This window comes from Lissotriton vulgaris, chromosome 10 (assembly GCF_964263255.1).
Source record: "Lissotriton vulgaris chromosome 10, aLisVul1.2, whole genome shotgun sequence".
Classification (NCBI taxonomy): domain Eukaryota; kingdom Metazoa; phylum Chordata; class Amphibia; order Caudata; family Salamandridae; genus Lissotriton; species Lissotriton vulgaris.
In genome coordinates, this window is record NC_141698.1 from 154,945,499 (window position 1) to 154,964,190 (window position 18,692).

The following is an 18,692-nucleotide window of genomic DNA, read 5'->3' on the forward strand; positions in this document are numbered from 1 at the left end:
TTACCTGATCAAAAATAAAAACAACTTCCTGGCAACGTAAATCTCGCCGACCACTCCGGCTAAAGGCACTTTCAAAAAGACGAAAACATCACGGGACAAAAAAAAAAAAAGAAACACGCCCACAGCCGCATGACGCCTCGAACCATGACAGACAGATCTCACTTCCAATGGCTAGCCTCCATTTATGGAGCTAGCCAATGGAAGTGAAAGGCGTGACAAAGGCACCATACTCTTCACAAAAGTTTTCGCCTGCGCGAACGCTGCTGCGCAGCAGACGCCAGGCGAAACCTAAAAACAGAACAACAAGCTTTAACATACATCCCAACCACAGTTTTCCAATTTGCTAAGGTGATTGGCGTTTCGAAAATACTGCAGATCCAGGGCCCTTTAACACATTCTCCATGTAGATAGGAGGATCGAACCGATGCTTTACTGTATAACCTGCCTGTTCCAAGATGGCCGTTTAGCAGACATAGTCAGGCAAGTAGGCTCACAGAAAAACACAGCGGTAGTGACGCAACGCCCGACGTAAAAGTGGAAATATAAGTAGGACGGCTGAACCGGAGAAGCCATCGGCAAAAAAAAGGAGAGAAGTGCTGATACGGGACACTTTGCGTATTTCAAGCCACACTGACGATCACCCGAAGAGACCGGAGGAAGCGTAATCCCCTTCCCAAGTTAAGAAATGGGATCCCAAGAAGTACGATAATAGGAGGTATGCCTGGCAAAACCGGAAGACCATGCATGCATCGCAGTGCACCTATCACTAGTAAAGGGGATGGCAACACACCATGGGTGTTTTTAAAGTTTGAAAGAGCCGTTCATAGATTAGAGGCACATACCATACAAGGGCTGTCACCATTCCCTCCAAAAATGTCTAATCTGCCACCCTGATGCATGATGTCCTCTATGCACCACCGGCACGGGTATGTTTCTCACCAAAGGAAACATGACGTTCCCTGCATGTCCACCTGGTATATTTAATAGGACAACATGAGGACAGCCAGCTCATAGGTCAGAGCCATCCGACATTAACACGTCTGCCATCCTTCTGCTCTTCCCCTCCTATAGCCCACGCCACAGTCAAGAAGCATAAGGACTCCATAGCTGCCAAGGTTTCAGATTGCTGTGAGTGACATTTTCAACGACTATGAGTGACACTTTATCGCAAGCAAAATCAAGCAAGGAAGACAAGGGTTACATATAAAGAGCAGAAATTGCATCCATTTGAGCAACAGGAAAGTCTAAGAAGAACTTAAAACTGCTGAAAAGCACCAGAAATGGAAGGGCACTGCCTGGAGACAGACTGCTGTTATAAATTAAAGAGGGCAGGTTGGCACTGCAGCTGGTCTGAATATGATCTTATTAATCTGATCATTCATAACGGTGCATCAGACCATCCTTCCTTGAAGCCACCCCGCGCCAACTGGGTCCCCTGGCTCCTACCCTGGTATTGGCAATCAATAATAATGGCATGATAATGCATTACAGCACTTTGAACTCGAGGCCGCTCTCTGACAATCGAGTTTCCACTCCAAGAAGATGTTAAAGGCCCCAAGTAAACTGAAATTATGAAAATGTCACACAGCAATCTGGAACTTTGGCAGCTATGAACACGGTCTGATCTAATCATCAGCTGCTGTCTAATTAGAGTCAGACTAAGTCAAATGAGTAACTCGAGCCGCCCAGAGCTGTATAAGGCACCTGACATTAAGTATCGGAGAGCCCGTGTCAACGAGGTTAAGACACACCGTCACTAAGTTACATTATAGGTCACAGCTTAGGCTGGCTGTATTTCAAAAACTCCGAAATTGTTTCCTGTTTTACAGCTCATGGCTGCAAGGCTCAGAAGGTCAGCCAGACACAGAGGCCCGGCCTAAACTGCACCAGATCACACAAGCTGCACAGTGCCGCCAGCAGCCAGCCACTTGCTCGCCTCTGCTAAACTTTAGTGACGGGCGCAAATGCATTCATTAACCAGCAGCAACTGACACTAAAAGTCATTGACACTCTCGAGACACCTAGGGCCCGATGTAGGTAAATCCCATTTACCGATTTTGAAATACCGAATGCTACCGATTCGGTATTTCAAAATCGGTAAATGGGATGTAGGTCCCAACATCTGGAATCGTTACCGATTCCTTACAAATTCTGTATTTACCGATTCGGTAAATACCGAATCGGTATTTGCTATTGAATCCTATGTGCCTTTGAAGCCCATAGGATTCAATTCAAATACAGAATCGGTATTTACTGAATCGGTAAATACCGAATTTGTCAAGGGAGCAGGGGGTGTCACTTTGACACCCTCTAGCACCCCCAAAACGGGCATGTGTGCAATGTGGCACACAGACATGCCCTAAGGGCACGTCTGTCTGTCACATGGCACATGTGTACATGCGCAGATGTGCATGTACACAGGAATCGGTATTTTACCATGGATTTGTATTCCATGGTAAAATACCGATTCTGTAAGCCATGTGCCAAAGGTAAATTGCCTACCTACATTGCATTTTCGGTAATTTTACCGATTCGGTACATATTACCGAATCGGTAAATTTACCGATTCGGTAATGATACCGATTCGGTAAAATTACCGAAAATGTGCCCCTACATCTCGATAGCCCTTTACCGATCGGAAACCGCCGAAAATCGGTATTTTCGGCCGATTCCGATCGGTAAAGGGCTACCTACATCTGGCCCTTAGTTCTTAGCAGCGAGGCAAGAGGAGCAATTTGGTGAAGCAGGCGCGACTTTCCTCCTCACAATAAATTCTATAAAGAAGTTAACTTGTAATGTGACTTTAAATGGAGAAATCACATTCAAACTAATTTTACAAGCAAGCCTTCTTACTACGAATTGGGCACATAACAATAATTTGAAAAAGTACTATTCGTTGTGCTTTGTTTATTTTATGTACATATCGTAATCTGCAGTGAAATAACCCAAAACTTTATAAAGAGTATCGTAAATCTTATTGCAGTCAGATTTCTGGCTTACCTGACTGGAAAGTGGCGTTGAAACGGCTAATGACACTGTTCGTCCTTGGCACATGGTTTAGGCCAGTGTAGTGTACTTGGCAGGCAGTCCCTCGCTTACAATCCCAGTGTCCTCTATAGACTTCTCCCCGGGGTCCAACTCTGTCCATGCAGGCCCAGCGGTGCTACGTTTAACTGCCCCCTGCACCCTCCAAGGCCTCCTGGGACTGAATGACTGTTTCTCTGCAGCCTCAGGGTTTCTAGAGTCGGGCTGCTGACCACAGATATCGACTGGGCTCTGATTTCCCACAAATGAGCAAGGAGGCCGAGGGCGATGACTGTGACGATCCAAAGCGGGATGCATATCGGCGAGTAAAATTAAACTTCACTCTGGTGACTGCGAGGGCAGGTGAGAATTAGGCTGCACTCTTCACAGCTGCGGCCTAATTGCTGGTGAAGTGATGCAGATGCCCTGCAGGCCTGGGGCGGCGCGGGATACGGGGTGTCTCGAAACCTAGCTTTGGGGGGTGCGTGCTCCTTCCACGTGCTCTTCCAGCCAAGTGTCAATAAACAGCAAGGCTTCAGAGAGTTTTGTGAGAGTATATTTGGATGTTTCTTTTCTCTGTATGGGATCTTTTTACCTACTGATGATTTACATGTCTTCTTTGATAAAATAATTGTTATGAAATTAAGTAATATTGTGAAAATATAATCCTTTGAAAAAAGAAATAAAACTTAAAAATATGATAAAATGTTATGTTGTCACCTTGTGTTAAAAGCTTTTTGATGAAAATATGAGAATTGTCTAGTACAAAGTAATTTAGGTCATGAGGGAATCTTTTTCTATGTATTTGGATTCCAGCCTCTGCACAGTCCTTAACTGAATCAATTCCCCTCGCGCAAATAAGGACACTCCACACAACTCTGCTATATAGCATAAAAGGTCACTTTTATTATTAGGACAGCCAAAGACAGACTCCGAAACATTACCTTTATTAAACAAACACCTTGTATAATTTTCCCAAACCTTTTTCCCCAATTGGTTTTACATCACCATTCCCCAAATAATTTTATTCTTTGCCAACAATCCAAAACTGTTTTAATACCAATACTATGTTTTTCCTTCCAACTTTTCCTTTCCCTTCCCACCTACCCTCCCAACCACCCAGAGAGAAAGGATAAATCCGCTCTAGACTATCCTGTCCCCTAAGAACACGCCACCCAGGAAAAACCCCAGTATTTTCCTGCCCCACCCAACTTCTGTCATAGCAAAATGTTGTACTTTTTTTTTTTTTTAAACGTCCTTATGTGAACACCATAGATCCACACACCACAATTTGGCCAATGCATCCTGCAGTTCCATAAGATAGTATGCTTGCCCCATCTGCGACAAATGCACACCATCTCCTCTGAATAAGTGAAGCATTTCGCTTGAAAAATGCTCATGCGCCAGAACAGTTATGCTCATTGCTGTGCAGAACATTTGTAACGCTCTGTTCAACTTGCGGCGGGTTTTTTCCACCGCCGAATGTACTCGGGCCCCTCTTCATTGGTGTCTATAAACAAATTCAGTCCAAACAACCATTGTTCCCACCCAATTATTTTTAATCACCGCCAGATCCAGCTTCATTTGCTTTATCAGGGTTAGGCCTGATAATTCCACCAAATCGTTTTCTCCAAGGTGTATTATTAGTAGATCTGGAATTCCCCAAGCCGTGGCCAATTTAGACAGAAAGGGAAATAGGTCATTCCATTTCATCCCCCCCCACCCCTTTCCACAACACCTCATGTTCCTTCCCATACAAACCCAAGCCCCTTCCACAGATTTACTGTTCGGGAAAAAATGATGACCATTTAACTATCGAATGTCCCACAATCCAAGTCCTCTTTTTCCGAGGGAAATCCAACACTCGACCTGTGATACAAAAAACCAACATTAACTAAAATACCACATGGAAGGGCGAATGTATTTCACAACCGTACATATCTGTAACAACAGTTAGATTTCCATCGTCCAATGCGTTGAATCTCCTCCTTCCCCCAACCCAATCTGGCAGCCTCCGTAGCAGCACCTATTCTAAAGGAATGGGTTCCGAAGCTTTTTGGATTTTCCCCCACCATTGAAAGAGTTTTCCTCAGTACTGACAAAAACTGAAAACAAGTCAACTGGTCCCCCTGATTGTGGCAAAAAATTGTTCCAGAACGAAAAACCTTTGACTTTAGAAATGACCCCCACTCCTCAAATGGACAACAATCCACCACCCCACTTCCTCCCAATTTTATCCAAGTCCCAACCCCTGTTTGGTTAGTCTTTGACTGTCTCAGCCTGATCTGTAAAATGTTCCCATCCAGGTTTTTGATATCTGATGTCTGGATCCCAGATTGGTGCCTTAACCCAATTAGTTCCGAAATGCGGAAAGCACCAAAGAAAAGCCAGACCATGCATAACCTGAACCTTACTAATTCCCATTTGTTATAACAACAACTAGGCAGGACTCCTAAAATCCGTCTTAACAGTTCAAATGTAATAGGTTCCCTCAAAGATTTAACCTGAACTTTGCTTCTCCCAAACCCATTCAGCATCCTCCACAAAACAAACCCAATCTGTACTGCCTTGCCCAACAATAACTGGCTATAAAATGAAATGCCTGCAAGTTTACCCGAAATAGTTGTATGCGACAAACCCTTGTCCATCAAATGTAATACAAAATCTAACATAAACTGTTCACTTCCAACTGCTTTGCCATCCTGATCAAGATCCGAAGCATAAAGTAAAAATTCAGACCACGCGTGCTGGTAGCTCCTTCTCGTGGACTTAGCTATGGAATGTTCCACCAGCTCCGCAATCCTCACTCCCCCAGGTCCCAAATGGTCGAAGGGATCACCGTCTTGTATCTGTCCGCTCTTGGTGCCAACTCCCGGAATTTCTGCCAATTGCAACGAGACAGAGCATAGGCAATTGAGTTGTTCACCCCAGGAATATGCTTGGCCTTAAAGACAATGTTCAGCTTAAGGATTTGCAACATAAATGCTCGTAACAAATGCAGAACCCTCACATCTCTCGCTCGCTGCCCATTAACCAGACTTACCACTGCCATATTGTCGATATGGAACAGTACACAGCGATCCCTGAACTCCTCTCCCCACACCTGCAATGCTACCAAAAGCGGGAAAAATTCCAGGAAGGCGATACTACGGCCCTGTTCTAGCCAACGGGCCGGCCAAAGCTCAGCACACCAGTGCCCTTTCCAGAATAACCCAAAGCCTTGGGCTCCCGAAACATCCGAGAAAATCTGGACCTGCCACACCGTGTCTTCATCCACAAAGTTGATAGACACACCATGGAACTCATCCGAAAACCTCAACCAAATGACCAAATCCTCTTTAACTTTGTTCGTCAGTCTTATGTGATGATGCGGCAAGGAAGCCCCCGACATAGCAAAAGCGAGGCGTCTGCAGAAAGTTCTGCCCGATCTCTCCCCTCTGCAGGCAAAATTAAGGTACCCCAGCAGCCGCTGGACCTGACTGAGTTGCAACCTCTTTTCACCAATAATTTCCTGCAAAAAGACCCTAATCTCTTGCACCTTAGCCAAGGGCAAACGAGCTACCATTGCTGCAGTATCGATCTCTATACCTAGGAAGACTAACTTCGTCGTCGGACCTTCCGTTTTTTCTGCAGCCAATGGTACTCCAAATTCACCTGCCATCTCCTGAAAACAAGCAAAAACTTTGTTGCATTGTTCGCTTCCTGCCTGTCCAATAAACAAAAAGTCATCCAAGTAGTGACAAACTGCTGCATGCCCAGATTTCTGTATTACACACCATTCCAAAAACTTGCTAAAAGTCTCAAAAAGCGAACACGAAATAGAACATCCCATTGGCAACACATGATCTACATAAAATGCTTCTTCAAAATACATGCCCAATACTTCAAAATCCATGGGGTGGATGGGTAACAACCGAAAAGCCGCCTGAATATCACATTTTGGAAGTTGCGCTCCCATACCAGCCAGGTGAACCATCCGCAAAGCATCATCGACTGAGGCATATGACACCGCCGTGTTATCCGCCGAGATGAAGTAGTTTACTGACTGACCTTCCGGCTTATTCACCATCTGTCTTGGCCGGAACTCACCTTGGGCTTTCTTTGGAATAACTCCCAAAGGCGAGACCATCAAATTAGGCAGGGGACAATGCGAAAAAGGACCCACTATTCTACCCAGATCCAATTCTTTATCCAGTTTAGCTCGGACCACATGAGGTAACTCCTTTGCTGATTTTAAGTTTTCAGCCCAACGCTGTACACGAGGACCTTGGTACCCAATGCGAAAACCTAACCGAAAACCCCAGAGCAATTAAAACTGCTGCTGCATTATCCGGGTAGGCCTCCAGACAGTGCAGCATAGCTCAAAGCCTAATTGGGGTAGGAGCCTTTTGATATAAGAGGTGGAAGGGTGCCTCGTCCTCTCTGCCCCCTCCCATGGTCCCCTTGGTGTTGATTGGGAAAGCACTGGAAAATAGCGTGTCTACCCCCGCACTGAGCACATTCATGTTTGAATTTGCAATATTGTCGCACACAGGAGCCCCGATTGAATCCCCAACACGCTCCCGTGGTAGGCAACTGTCCTCTTCCCAAACCACCCGCCCCCAGTGGAGCGGGACACTGAAGAAAGGGCTGATATGTTATGGGGAGGCCACTGGCCATATGGATCGTGTTTGATGTCGGGTGCCCTGACATCCATTGGAGCCACAACTCCTGGTCCACCTCCCCCCATGGTTTGTCGTTAAACAGACTCACTCTTGCCCTAAACTCTTCATCGTAATTCAACCAGGCATAGCCTCCCGCCTGCAAATGTGCCCTCCTGATGATGTCTATGTACTTGAACAATGCCACCGCCCTCTCTGGATAGCGCTCACAATAAACACTTGCATATATTATGAAAGCAGCCGTCCAGTTTTCTATCGTTTTAGGCACCTTTGGGCGGCGGGACAACTCCAGCTCTTCCTCCTTTGATCCCTCTCTAGCCTGCAGATCTCTATGTAAAAGTCGGAAAATATCCACATAGTCATGACTCCAAATTCTTTGTCTCGTCCTTTGTGATAAGTGCGTGCCTAAGGGCATGGCCACACCCATATAAGGTAATTTTGTACAACCACACCCCTGACTCTCACTCTGCAAAGAACTACTTAAAGACGAAACAGGGCTTACCCCCCCCATCCCTTTCTTTCTGACCCCTAGACCCCAACATTGACTGCGGTGTACCTTGTGGTACCGTGCACAACTCTCCTTGAGCCTTTGCAATCCTTTCAGTACCACCCTCCCCAGGCCCCACACGTGGGCCGCTCACCAAAGGCCGTGTCCATGCAGCCCACCAGTCTTCCTTACCTGATGGCAGCTGTGTAGCCCTTTGTTGGAATTCCTTCAGACCATCACGCTGATGATGTTCGCCACGCCGTCCCCGATCTGAAGAGAAAACCGCTCCAGTTCTCTGAAACACACTTGAAGAAGTGAGATGACCTCCCCCCCTCACCCCAACATCTTGCCCACCCAAGCCAGGAGCTGCCTCCCTCAAACCCCATCCCCTTTAAGTATCCACATTTTCTTTATCAATACCTTCATCATCACCAATGACATCATCATGTACCATATTATCACCCAAACCTATGCTTGGCATTGAGCCAACCCCAATGCCCCCATCATATCTTACCCAATTGGACACAGGCCTCTGCTGCGAGCGCCCGGCCGATAAACCAAAATCCGCACCAGATTCGCTTCGGGTATGCTGTGAAGTACCCAAAGCCGCACTTTGCTTTGCCATAAAAGGAACAGAACTCTGAGCAACAGACCTGTAGCCATAGTCCGCTACCAAGTTCCCGCCGCTCGAGCTAGGAACCGCCTTCAACTTACCCTTAAACCGATCCTTATGTACTCCAGAGAAAGGCTTCTGAGGCAATTCAGCGTGTTTCACCCATACCCACTGCCCCTGCTGTGGACCCATATCTGATTCAAACTCCACCTGTGGAAGACGCGGCGGTGGCCTGGGTTCCGGAAAGACCGCCACCACATCGCTGTCCATGGAATGAGTCCCACTCTCGCAACTATCCCCCACCCACACAGGACTTGTTTCACCAACACTGTCCCAACAAGCTCCTTCAGCTGTCTGAAAGTCATATACCGACATGTCCACGTTGTCCTGCTCTTGCCTCTAGTCTGCGCCAAAATTCACCTTCGGGGGCCCTCTAGATTGAGGCAGCAGAACCTTCTGAAAATCTGCGCGCTCCTGAACCTGCATGCGATGTGCCGTCAAGGCTGCCTCACCCTGACCAGAGATTTCAGCCCCAGAAATAGTCTCATGACCTTCCTCTGCTTCATCACTGTCTGTTGGGTAATCTACTAGCGCAGTCACAGGGACCCCAGACCAAGTCTCAGGCGCTATGTCAATTCTGGCGGTATCCTGACCTGTGGCATATCTCACTGGGGGCAAACCTCCTGAAAATGCTGCCTCCTGCTGTATAAGTAATACTCCTGGTGACTGTACAGGCGCTCTGACTCCTATGGCATAACTTTCAAACATTGCCCCTTCACACAGTGCAAAATGCTCCTGACTGAATTCGCCACTATTACAGGTTCTTTCGCTTCTTTTTCCCACTCTCTTCTTTGCCTGTGGTACAAGGAGCATCTGACTTCCCCTCAGCACACCTGGCGCAGATGCAGAGTGCTGCGTAGCCTTCCTGCCACGAGCTCCCCTCCCTGAGGAGCGCGCGTGGCGAGGCTTAAAAGTAGTCATTGTGGACTCACAAACAGTCTCCACAGGACGACTGGACAGGGGCATACATGCTGCCACAGCACGACTCACCCCTTCCGCCGCCAAGCGCCTCGGTCTCTTCGCCTCCTCAGCACCTTCAATAGTGGCTCCAGGACGCAGTAAGTCTGTGCGCCCTACCCCCACCAGCGCCCTCACCACTTCTCTGGCAATGTCCTCAGCTGACATGGCCGCCCCGCTCCTCCTCCGATAAAGCAAAAATACAGTTACAGCGCTATAAATTGCAAAAGCGCTGACAGGAATTTCTCTCAGCTGTCAAAACACGACGCCACCGCTCCCTCGCTCCAGCCGAGTGACGTCGCCCTCCCGCTCCCGCCCTGCGCCTGAACAACCCCTCCCCTACGCCCCCCAACAGCCAATCGCAGTGCGCGGGATATCCCATCGCGCAAATCATCCCAGGGGGACACCGGCTCATGCCAAGTCCCCCTGGGACCCATTGTTAGTATTGAATACCAAAGTATTCGGCACAAGCTCTTTGAAATACTGCGCTCTGATGGGTGACAGGGTAAAGCAATGGAAGAATGGGGGGTCGAGGGGAGTGGTACTGCTGCCCGAGTTCCTGTTTAGGAGCCAAACTTCACTAATCGACGCCTCGTCAGGGGTAGGAAGCGCTATATATTAATGCAATGTAAAGAAGGCGCGCAGGTGAAGGTGCGGTTTCTCACCGGTTTCCCATCCATTGCTTTACATACATACACTAGACACTGATACGTGCCTTTTGAAGGGGTGTGCCTGCTGGAAGAACGGTTTCTTTGCAGGCAGCCCCACACGCCCTGTGTCGGTGTGTGCTTGTTCAGTGTGAGACACGCACTGTTGACTAGCCAGCCCGTGAGCCTTCATTATTTCCGGCTGATAGGAGGACCCAGAGCAGGTCTATTCATGGACTAAAGGCTTTGAAAGGAGCTGCAAGGATGCTGAGGTGTTTGTCTGTCCCGTCAATGGGTCTGCGCGCCTGCTCTCCCCCTCAGCATCATTAAGGAGGGCAATAAGATTTTACAACCGGACGCCAGAGTGCAACAAACATTGGAGGTGACCCGGACAGACCCCATCAATCATTGCGATCACCTGCCCTGCTGGGCACAACTCCTCGGACCCGTTTTATGGCCGCGCTTCCCTCTCTCCCCTACGCTCCTGGTTGTACCAGCAGAGAGCAGGAAGTCATGCTGGCTTCACACAAGCCTGTCATTTTCTTGTCACCTGGAGCAGGGAGCCCTCTGGGGCCATATATCACAAGGCTCGAGTCTTGCCTCCCTGGCGCGACTCTTTAAGGATCCCCCCTTCATTGTGAGCGAAGGAATATCCTATCTTTAGGAGTTAACGCCAATGGGAACAGATCTTTGGTCACACAACAGGATACAAAAAAAACTAACATTAAAAACATCCCATAACCTGGCCAAAGAACTGAGCATTAAACAATAAAATCAGCCTTACGGGGATGGGAGTTAATGTTTTTAATGAGTAATAAACACAAGCATTTGCAATGCAATAGGTCTCACATTCAAGCAAGTTTAAGCTAATGGCATTGTAAATGACAATGCCTTTTATTTACATTTTAAAAACCAAAGCATAATTAAAAGTAATTGTCATTTACAATGCCAATAGCTCAAACTCAAGTAAATGCGAGACCTATTGCATTGCAAATGCTTGTTATTGTTTCTGTGAGGAAGAGTCACAACAAAGGCTTCTCCTTAATCATGTACGTCTTCACTCAGAAGCCTCTGAGACAAGGGTGTTCACAAATTTTCATCCCACGCCTCCCATGTATAAAATCATTACACCAGGAATCAGTGAATACACATATTTTCTCATATTTGTTCTATAAAATACTGCGAGAAAACGAAAGAATTTTAGTATGTTATGAGAGGACACACTCTCTAATAGTCTAAACGGATACGCTGTAGTGTTTTTCAGGTATCACAATAAATACATGTAGCAAGCGAGCCACACATTTCTAGTACGATTGGGAGGTAGAGAAGCATTTTGTTTCAAATCTGTTTATTGAAAATGTAACACACAAGTGAAGCATATGTAGCCCCACCAAAAAGATATAAAAAAGAACATTGTCACTCAATTTGCGTGTCAGAGCATTTCAAATAAAACGGAAATAAAGGAGTTAGGGGCCTATAATCAGGGAACGGGGTTAAAATTATCGCCGCTTTAGCTGCAGTTTTCTGCCGCTAAAGCGGCGATAATGGGCTTGATAATATGCCCTTGAGAATTCCAATAGAAGCCCATGTTCACACCAGAACATTGACTTCTATTAGAATTCTCACGGTCATATTATCAAGCCCATTATCGCCGCTTTAGCTGAAGTTTTCTGCCGCTAAAGTGGCGATAATTTTAATGCTGTTCCTTTATAATATGCCCCTTAGTTCCTTCACACCCTAGCCCACCCAATCAGGGAAGAGAAAGGAAGTAAAGCGTGAAGCAAAAATATGCTACTGATCCTGTCACGATTACATAACTTCTCTCAGAGTTCAAGAAAGACACAGGGGAGGCATTAGACATCAATAAGGTCTTATGGAGGTTTTTCCCAGCCAACAGCATTAGGTGATTTATATAATGCAACCGGAAGGATAGCCTGCTCACCTGCTCATGCACTAAATAACCTATTAGATCAAATTGAGCGACACTAGGGGCACATAGCTCACATTAAACAATGGAAAAGGAGAAAGAAAAGGAAGAGAGAACCAAAGAGGAGGGGGTGGGGGGTCAAACCACTCAACCAAGCGGGGAGAGAAGCATTTTAACAGTCCTTAAATATGTATATATATCTCACTTATATGACATTAAAAATACACCATAGTGAAAGAAGCCAAAACGTGTGAGGGCCTTTAGAGGGCAACAAAGAAAAATTGACAATTGGTGTTTGTCTTTGCATTTAAAGTTTCACATCACACTGTCTAGCTGGCAATTGATCTCGTCTTGACAGAGACGCCCTAGTCCCTCAGTCAGTCCTGGCTCTTTAGCCAAGAGCGCCTTGAACGCTGGTGTTTTGAACCCATAATTACAAAGTTTAAAGCAAAACTACAAGTCCCAAAAGGCAGAGCACTGTTGGGTAAAAATACCGCAACAGGAGGAAGGGCCTGCATGGGAAATGAGACCACTTGTCAGCCAGCAACATGTTTACCATTTCAAAAATTGCAATTACCCCTTTTAAACACACAGTCGAATACATGATTGCGAACATGCTTTTGGCAGACTTGTCACCCCAAAAATGAATAGAAAAACTTTCCCTTGGTAGACTTACTTCATTTGAATACACTCTCTGCTCATAAGGAAAAATCTGTATGAAAACTGTGCCCTGCACACTATTGTATACCCACACACAAATTCTATCTTGAGAAAAGTGTATTCTTTTTTTGTATATAAAAGGACCAACGGTCTTATTCACAAATGTTCACATTAAAAACAGTAGCACTATGTTATGCCCACAATTTAAAAATACACAATTTAATCTACACAAATGTATACACACGAATGGTCAAAAAGTACATTGATTTACAAAATTCCTCAACACAGATATCTAAAAAACATTAAAATTCACAGAAATAAAGGGAGAGACATACAAAGACGTAATGATTGGTCATTCAATATTGCACATCTGAGAACCTAACAATACTCAGAATCAAACCCTGGGCCCATTTTAATTTTGTCTACAGGATAAGTTTATTCTCTTGATTGCGCAGAAGTAGCCCTAAAAATGAATACAAAGTGATCCTTAGTCAGATTTGAGAGGGCGAGGAGCTGGGAGTTATTCTGAGGCCCCATTGACACCTACTCCCAGCCAGAATGCAACATCCAAAAGACATTATGCTCGCCCATTACAGAGTGGCTTCTGTTCCTTCTGTTTTCTTTCACCGCGTCACAGCACTGTTTACCAGTGTGAAGCTTTGTGTATTCCCCAGCATAACATTGTGTTCCTCTGGGCTAGAGCCTCGCCACCCATTGGCATCTCTTCATATCAGCACTACAGTGTGAAAACCCCTGCTCCTGGCTTTTGGTAGCGCTGGCCCAGGTGCTTGTGGGTGGGGAAAACATGGAGAGAAGCCAACCCCAGAAACTGCCTTCAATGGCACATTCCGCTGCACGTGCCACCAGGGTCACTTCCTGCCCACTTTTCTCGAAGAAGAGACGGCTTAATGTAAACAGCACAGCAGAGGTAACGCAGTGACATAGCTGCAGCTTCCGCCCCCAAACCCCCCACCATCACGGGGCACCTTGAGTCAGTCTGACATTTTCTTGAAAACTGTGCTTGAATGCAAGGATTGAGGACATAAATAGAACTGTAAAAGAAGTGTTAAATACTCCTGGAATATAACGTGCTACCAGCTAAAAAGCAATTGCGTAGATTGTTCTCACACAATTCAATGACTATTTCACCAAATTGGGGTTTAGCAATAAAAGTTGATTTATCAGTATCTTTTATCACTTTTTTTTAACTCGTTTGCACCTTGCATGACAAGCTGAGGATCGTCGGGCGCGAAACAGCGTGGTGGGAGCGCACGAGACGACACGCAGTCGCCGTGAGCGTGAACATCAGCAGTAGCGGCGCAAGCTATCGCCGGAGAAGACACGCCCGACCTCCGAGTTTGCCTGCTGCCGAGACTGACCTGCTGCGAAGGGAGAGGGACACACGGAAATAGCCCGGTGAGTGGGGGGGGGGCAGAGAGGGCGGGGATGTGTGTGTGTGTGTGTGCGTGTGTGTGCCTGTGTGTGTGTGTGTGTCTGTGTGCGTGTGTGTGTCTGTGTGTCTGTGTGTGTCTGTGTGTATGTGTGTGTGTGTGTGTGAACAGCATGCCATCTCTTGGCTCACTGTAAGCAGTGAAACTGAATGCTAGTTTGCCTGCGGGACAGTAGATGTGCGCGCGCGTGTGTGCCTGTACGTGTGCGTCCACGGTCTGAATCGCCGCGCGTGCCCCGGTCTGTCTCCCTTGACAACAATAGGTCTCGAGAGCGAGACCTAAAAGTCGGTAGAATGGGGCTTTGAATCGGGTTACTGGCATGTATGGGCTTTGGAAGTGTGCTGCTGTAGGATCGGACATTTGAAACGCAAATGCACTTTTTTTCTTACCTTTCAGAAGCATGGAGCATAATGGCAGGCAGAGAGGGTGATGCAAGTGTTGGGCACTGGCCTGGCAGGTTGTTGACAGTGCATGAACCCCCCACACCCCTGTGGCAACCCGGGCTGAAACTGCTCCCCCTCACCTCACCCCCCCCTCTCAGTATTTCGCAGGTCTTTAAAAGACGATTCCCTTGTTAATGACGCTTTGTTGGTTTCTCCCCCCTTCGAGAGCCCCTGCATCGCCACTCTTTGCTGGAGAATTAGGACTTTACACAATACCAAGCCCTGTCAGCTGAAACCCCAGAGGAATCAGGTTTTTGCTTGTAGGAATCGGGAGGCGGGAGACTAGCCTTCAAATCGGTAGTCTCACGCCTGAATCGGGAGGGTTAGCATGTCTGTTACAGTGGACAAAGAACAAAGGACGTACCCCGCCAATTGATAAGGTGGTCCCGAAGCCGGGATCCCAATATATGTGGGGTGATAAACCTAGGAGTTGGCACTACACATTACAAAATTAATGCAATTCAAATATTTGCAAGAGAGGGTTGGTTTTTAGCAAATATATAGGTATTTTTATTTTGGTGTAGAAAACATTTATATACATAAATAACACATGGTTATCTTAAGAATATTGCACAATATACATAGTAAACTAAGAAAGGATAAAAGTGACAAAAACTGCAACCGGAAGCTGGGAGAGCCGAGATCGGAAGAAGAAACTCCTCCGGAAGTCATGCAGTTACCGGAAACTGCAGGTCGCCTGGAGCAGTATGAACGGAGAATGAAGACAGGACCCGCTGCAGCCGGTGTTCTAACTATATTTCCACCCCCGTCGTTTTGTACACCCCCTACGTCAGAGGGGTGTCGATTCATGCAGGTTCTGCCTGTCTATTCGTGCTTCCCCGTCTGGCTGCGCACCCTCCGAGTGTCACTCACTGTGCGCATGCGTGCTTCGGTTTATTGATTTTATTTATGCGTTTTTCTCTCGTGACATTATTCCCATGTGTGCGGGGAAAAAAATAACCCAATCTGGCAACACTGGTTGCGGCGGCATTTATCATTTATTTGGGAGTGTCACCAAATAAATGATAAATGCGGCCGCAACGGACCTGGAGTGCAGCGCGCCCCCCCCCCCCTCGCTCCGCCGCTGAGAGGATGGCTGCTGTAGCAGCAGCTGTGGCGAGGCAGGGCTCCTATGGGGCCACAGAGGGTAACACAGGCAGAAGTCACCTGCACCAGGTCTTCACTAAAATCCGATGAGTCTCAGGAACGGAGTGTTTACAAGACGAGGCCTGAAGTATGTTCACACAGACCTCAGGCGGTGGATGCAGCTGGAGCCACAGTCCTGCGTCCCGAAACGCCCGAGACCCATTCTATGCCTCCTACAGACCTGGGGTGCAGGGCTCACTCCACCAACACTTCACAATAGGAACAGAACTGAAGCATGAGGAGAAGAGGACACGCCAGCATGTTACAAAAGCAAACGTTACATTACATGAGACAAAAGTGACAATCGTGAGCAAACAAAATACATGAGGAGCAAACGGTGCACAGGAGGAGAAAGTGACGTGTGTGCAGGTTACAAAAGCGAACAAAGTACAAGCAAAGGCATAATACTGCCCCGGAAACCGACGGCTCGACCGTTGTTGTCTACACATACTGAAGTGCTCGGTCAGTGACACATGTATTGCGACAAAGTAAGCGGTCCTCCTTAAAATCACGCAAACCCGCACGATATACACGGTATTACTAGATTAACACCATCCCAAGATGGCGCTTCCTTTTTTGCGAGCAATGTCCCATAGGTACGCCCCACAGGTGAAACTAATCGGAGGTGGAACCAACGTATATAAAAGGCGGGCTACGTCCGGTACCTGTGTAGGTGTCGAGACGAGGCAGAGACGCGACTCCGATAAAAACGAGGTAAGAGAGGATTAGAATAGCTCGTATTTCGAGATGCAGGAAAACCCGGGTGGGATAGCTCCAACATTACAGGGAAGAGTTCGAGCTAAGAGACCAGGCAACCGAGTAGGGCTCCCCGCTATGCATTTAGATCTATCTGTCATTCTTCCTATGACAAAATGTGTTCTTTCAGCCAATTGGGGGTATAACTTACAATTTAAAAGACAGGATAAGATGTCAAATCTTACGCTACAACATGTATCAGTAATTAGCTCACAGGGGGAATTAACATATATTGTCTTCCCCAAAAATACGACAGGAGGGGAACCATGTAAAAATGTATAGAGTCAGGGCCTCTCTAATCTTGTAGGTAGGAGACCGCCAGAAAGCTATAAGACAAATAGTTTTACTTTGAGTAAACTAAGTACGATAAGGCGATTAGCACCAAAGAGAAAAGACATGGGAGGAAATAAATGTACTAAACTTGCTAAGAGTAAAAGTAGCTTTTAAAATGAAGTAATCCAACTCGGCATATATAAAAACATATCGACATATGTGTTTATCCATATAGAACGTATCCAGTTCCTGGAAGGAGAAACATAGATCTATGCCCGTCCAAGAAAAGTTTTATAAATTTTAAAGGTAAGATGGGAATTAAGGACCACAGTAAGAACAAATAAATAGATCCTTTAACTCACTTGAATAGAGGGGAAACAAAAACTCTTATACCAATTTGTATCCATAGAGATATGCAGCTAAGTGCCACAAAGAGTTGAAAAACAGAGAAGACACCCCATATTGGGGGCACATGATATGTGAAAGAGGTAAATGGTTTGATAAGCTATTACTTTTGGAACTAGAATAAACAAGTAGATCGTGTATTTTAACACATCCCGATATCCCCCATAGGATCATCCACTTTCCTGAATTGAAAATAGAAGAAGTATTCCGAGTACTACAAATATACCGATTCGGATACTTTCCCATATCAATAAGGGGTAAGAATGAGTTCTGTCTGCAATATCCCGCATGTGAGTGTCTGCTATGAGCTGCCCCCTTCCCCCCTAGACATCTCCACAGCAAAATGGATACGGAGGGACAAGTGATGCGAATTGTGATTAATGTAATGAGAAATCTAGAACATGAAGTAAAAATCAGTGGGATGTATATTGTTGGAAAAATAGATAGAATTTTCCAAGTGGGTCAAAATAGTAGGACCGTAAAAGTTGCACCTTATGAGACGCAAGAGGTAGTGGATATATTTAAAGAAGATGTTAATGCATAGCATGCGTAGAGAAGTGTGTAAGATCATGTGATGTCCACACATCTTGTACGAAGTAAGTGATATCCTACCTTTTTCCCCGTATATCTGCAGAGAGGGTACAAGTCACCACGCATTGAAGCGAATAACCCCAAAAACGGAAGTCCTGAAGAAGGTGCCACAACATCTTTTCTTCTGCACCGAAACGCGTCGACGCATTCTTTAACACAGTGAATCCAACTAGGTCTAGTGAACAACCGATATACATGCACTATTGTTACTGTTGTTTACATGTGTACAAAAACAATAGGCCTTTGGATCCATTTACCAGTAGTGGCAAAGATAGCAAGAGGCCACAGTTAATAGAAGGGGTTTCTTTTACTAATAGGTTTTTTTGATAATTGTTTTCATGTGTAATCTTTGATTTAATGAAATGGTATTTATGTATCTCTCTTTGCTTTTTAATTTGATTTTGACAATATGTGCAATGAAATGTTATAATTAAATGTTGTATTTCACTTTTTTCAAAGAAAACCTTCTTTGAAAAATTTTTAAACTGTGTTGTAAAGCGCTAAACTTTTTTATGTACATGTTTTTTATTAAAATTAGACTGTGAACGTTCCAATTTTGTTGTGGAAATTAATATTTAGTTTACTTAGTGT

The 18,692-nt window shown here is 45.9% G+C and overlaps 1 protein-coding gene across 2 annotated transcripts in view; it reads left to right on the forward strand.

The window, feature by feature from the left end:
* Nucleotides 1–525: 525 nt before the first annotated feature.
* CCZ1 (CCZ1 vacuolar protein trafficking and biogenesis associated) overlaps nucleotides 526–18,692 on the forward strand; it is a 302,840-nt gene continuing 284,673 nt past the window's right edge. The window contains exons 1-2 of one of the 2 annotated variants that reach the window (XM_086940735.1): nucleotides 529–715; nucleotides 14,269–14,452. The gene's annotated coding sequence lies outside the window, so the exon portion shown is untranslated. Of the gene's footprint in view, nucleotides 716–14,268; nucleotides 14,453–18,692 lie in introns of both variants that reach the window. The other variant, XM_086940736.1, reaches the window with a different exon arrangement.